General features: G+C 38.3%; 1 long non-coding RNA gene across 1 annotated transcript; it reads right to left on the bottom strand.

The window, feature by feature from the left end:
• Nucleotides 1-223: 223 nt before the first annotated feature.
• LOC140181763 (uncharacterized) lies at nt 224-1,430 on the bottom strand. Its single transcript, XR_011876943.1, has 3 exons — nt 1,118-1,430; nt 593-989; nt 224-508 (listed from the first exon to the last, which is right to left on the bottom strand). It is a non-coding gene; the product is annotated as an uncharacterized lncRNA (long non-coding RNA).
• Nucleotides 1,431-4,633: the final 3,203 nt, after the last annotated feature.

Genomic DNA, 4,633 nt, shown 5'->3' with positions numbered 1-4,633 from the left:
GGAAAAACCCAAAACTAAAATATGCAAATAAAAACATTCATAAGAAAAATTGGTCACAGTGACCCCCCGTTCCAAATTTAACCATGTATTTATTAGTGGAATCAAAAGCCGGGGTTAGGTCACGTATACAAATCGTGGTAAAATAATAAACAACCCGCATAATCCAATACTGAGTTCAAGGAGGATACAAACATTTCAAAACAAAACAGCAACTCACCCAGTTTCTCTTTGCTGCTACTACCTTGTTGAAGAACCTAGTATCCTCACCAAAGCTTGGACTAAGACCAGCATAAATTGGTCTCACACCGTCAATAAATGAAGTAAGACTATCATTTTGTGTCACCGATTCCTGCAAATCCACACACATAGTAAGAATCCCGACAAAATCATTTCCACATTGTAATCAGAAGAATGTAATTACCAATATGCCTGGACACACGCAATAGAAATCTCGCTTGAATCTAGATGACTCGTTGTCGTTTAAAGAGTAGCACATCCATTGAATTACCTACACAATTTATTTAGCTAATGTAAGCTAAACCCCGATATAAAGATAGGGAATAAAAATGCATGATTAAGTTCATATACTTACGCAGCTGTTGACCCAACTGCGGGGTTTCAAGGTCCAGAAGTCCTTCCTTTGTAATACCATGTAGTCACGCCCTTCATACTTAGCTAAATCTTGATCTTCGTTCAACGAAGAGTTAACTATCCAGGTTCTGATTTGTTCCTCCTTAGTCTCCCCCACCTTTATATTTCTTAGGGTTGGATGAATTGAATGTATCGGTGAAGGGGTTGGAGTCTTTTCAAACTGAGTTAAACCGAGTGAAAAGCTAGGTCTCCCTGGACTCGGTGTATGGTAGCTCGATTTGTTTGGCAACAGCGTTTGTAGGGGCTACATGATGATGGCATTTGTTTCACGTCCCTGTTCAATATTATTGAGTACTTGCTCGAATTCAGGACACTGAACGATCGAGATGTCGAATTCGCTGCAAACGAACGCGACATGAAGTTAGCTAATACGACAACTTATGCCTAGCTAGATGGCTAATCACAAGGCATGGTATGACAAATAAAGAACAGAAACATACAGCAAGGTAAGCCAGAAACCACTAACCGGTCAAAATCATAGTCACTGAGCTGGACATGTGCTGCTGGCGGCGTGTGTGGAGATGCATCCTTGTGATCAGTGTTTTCTTCTTCAGCACCTTTATGATTGCCCTTGAACACGGGCTCTGATTGTTTTACATCATGTGGTGGAGGCTGCTGTTGGAATAATCGTATCCTTCTAGCAAGCGGCACGTTGTCCTCATCGTCAGAGTCCGGTACTACCAACGGTCCAGCATTGCTTCCTTGGACAATTTCTCTTAGAATTGCTTTTTTGGTGCCGCTTCTAGATCAGCTTTTACGGACAGGCAACTTTCTCCTCGTTCCAGGCCTGGATTCCTGTGGTGAAAATTCATCTATATCGTCATTTGCATAAAAAATGATGCATCTCATTGTCATGGATATCGTCATTTGAATGAAAGAATAAACACCGATGATAACAACACACGTAAGGGTAATTAACCAAGCTCACCTTATGCGTATCGATATCCATATGCTGTGGTTTTTCCCAGCTCCTGGTACGTGGTGACTGGTCGGAGTCCTTGCGCTGCTGTTTCCTTCCATCGTCGACCTTGCCACACTGTTGGAATTACAAAAGAATTAACAATTACATGCACATCATAGCATCTTGCACAACAGACAATGAAGGAATGTACAAAGATAAAGAAGGATGCATGAAAATACTAACAAAAAATGAATCACAAATTAGCAATCCAGTTCAGATCATAACCCCTTTGACCATCTTAAAAGCATCTGTTTACATAACAACACAATCCAAATAAAAAACCAACACCGACCATTCGATTACATAGTAAAGTTACCTTCCAACTATAAATATCAAAGATTTATGAAATAGAACAACCATCCAATCAGATAATCGAGTAACAATCCAGCATATAAGACTAACTATCTATCATAAAAACCAACAACCCAAATTCCTACTAAAGTGAACATCCAATATCCTAATAAAGTGAACATCCAAATGAGTGACGGAACGTCCTACGTGGAGCAGCACAACCCTCAATTACAACCACGCCAGCGATCAATGAAAACTATTTTCACACAATCCATCAAATAGGCAGCCCCATAAAGCAATTTTATCATACATACAGAAGCCATCCAAATAAATCAAACATAAGTTATCTATCCAGTTCAGATCAGAACCCAGTTTGAGCATCTTAACTGCATCTGTTTACTTACCAAACTCAACCCAAATAAAACCTTAGCAAAAATACGACGCAACAATTGTATTCAACCAAATCTTCAACATAAAAACATGTAAATACCATTCACGGTCATTGAACTCAGCTATACCAGGTTTTCCTTTATAAACATCATACATCAAAACCAACCATGCAGCCACGTACAGAAGTAACTTTCCAATTTTGTTACCGCAAATTCTATGATAAGAATCAACCATCCTATCACATAAGTAAGGATACAATTAAATGAGCACACGATCTATCACAAAGAAAGCATATCACCTTATTCGCCTCCTTATAACTTGGATGAGATGTAGTCCTGCCTTGGTTAGACGAAGCTTGGTCAGCATCCTTTCGAGGCCTTTTACACCTCCCTTTCTCGTGAACTGCTTTACTAGAAGACTGTTTTTCTGTTTTTTCTGTTTCTTTGCATTGTTGACTATGCAACCCTGTGTGTTCAACATGAGACAACAAAGAGATGAAAAAAATCAACGTGAACCTCCAATTGCACTAGTGTTCAACTAGATTATAGAACAGAGACTAGTAGAGAGTGAACCTGTGAGATAACATGCTCGGCCTTCTTATCAAGTTCATTAGTGGTCCATTCAACAATCCAAGGCTCGGGTACTTGACATGCATGTAGCAGACCATGCTTTAAGCGCTGAAAGTACAAAACCTACAGCAAGTAACTAAAATATTAGGACTTACACCTAAAGCCGTACATGGTTTTTAAATTTATGTAATTTATTTGCAATACCAGTAACATGAACATGCACCCGCCGCATGTTTCCCGTTTCTCGTCTTGGAATTTCGTTATCGCATCTCGTAGCCACTTTAGTATCTGATATAGCCAATGAAATCTTCTTGGGTTCGAGACATCCAATATCGGAGGGAGGTGCCATGGGAAAATAGTCTGCTGGCTTGTCGGATTAAGAAACATCTTCAAAATAACCATGATAAAGTATCTTCTAAAGGTCATCCTCTGTTGCTCGGTGTCCATTGGACAGGCAAAGACAAAGTCCCGCAGTTGGATTGTAGTTTTCTTCTGAAACTCTCTCTTAATTGCCAAATGCGATTCATTTTTTCTGCAATTCTGAGATTGGGTCCCCTGCGCGAAACGAAACAGTTTACCACAATCAGTACGTGTCAACAACGGAAAAAGCATAACCACGCAGAAGAATTTTTACATCTTACATAACTTCCACTAACCTCGAGAAGGTATGCTGAATACATTGCCGATAAGTTCGGCGGTAATGCGAATATCCCCGGCGTCGACCTTGAGAGTGTTTGTCTCCACGTCGTAGGCCCTAACTAGTTGGAGCATGATGCTCTGCTTCACATGCCATTGTGGTACCCGGCGCAGGAAATCAAATCCTATGGCCTCAATCTCGGCCAACTTAGCCTGCTCATTATGTCGTTCTAAGTGAGTAAATAGGTTATTAATGTAGCAAGGTGAGCAGAGCGTCTTGACTAGTTTTTATTGAGCAAAATAAAAAAAGGATCACCATACCGTCATAAAAAGTAACCAAATATGTTCATTTTTTCATGTAATCAACGGGATACCTTTTTATCCATTTGACTTTGTCTTCGGCCGGTATAGAAATTGGTTTTTTTTCGAGCATTGTGATAATTTACACACGCAATAATCTCTTTAAAATCTAAGTCGTTAATTCATAAAAGAGACAAGTGACCTGGACCCAAATAACGTAAATATTAACATAATATTAAATTCCAATTCATGTAAACTTAATTTTTGGAGCTATATGGCACGAGAATATTATACTGATGAACTGAGGCTGATAAAAAATTATTGGTCTAATTAAAATCAGGTAATTAAAATCTTGAGAAGATCCAAATTCAATTAAAAGATTAGCAAGTTGTGTCTAAAGTCTAGACAAATATATATACTTCATCATCATCTTGTAGTATTATAACACAGTGAAATACACATTATTATAACCATCTATCTATGGCCCAACCATATATATACTACTGAGTCTCATGAGACACAATACTAACCAAGTGCTTTACTTTGGTGCTATATGAATGGCTTCTTTCTTCTTTGCAATAACAATAAGCAGCAGTGCCTTAATGGCTTCTCTGTTACTCCTGTTGGCATTATTCACAGTAAATCTTCGCATTACTGGTTATTGTTCAACTGTTTATTATGTGTTACTATTCGTTTTTGTTTCTTCTAACCCAAAATTATTCTAATTCTTTTTATTAGAGAAAGTGGACATAGTGATGTAAAGTGCTATAAATCAATATAAATGTTGTGAAAATTAATATATAAGGAATACTAAGAATAAACTTTGAACTTGGAA

Source organism: Arachis hypogaea, chromosome 19 (assembly GCF_003086295.3).
Source record: "Arachis hypogaea cultivar Tifrunner chromosome 19, arahy.Tifrunner.gnm2.J5K5, whole genome shotgun sequence".
NCBI lineage: Eukaryota > Viridiplantae > Streptophyta > Magnoliopsida > Fabales > Fabaceae > Arachis > Arachis hypogaea.
Note: the sequence above shows the minus strand (reverse complement) of the source record. Positions and strands in the feature narration are given on the sequence as shown.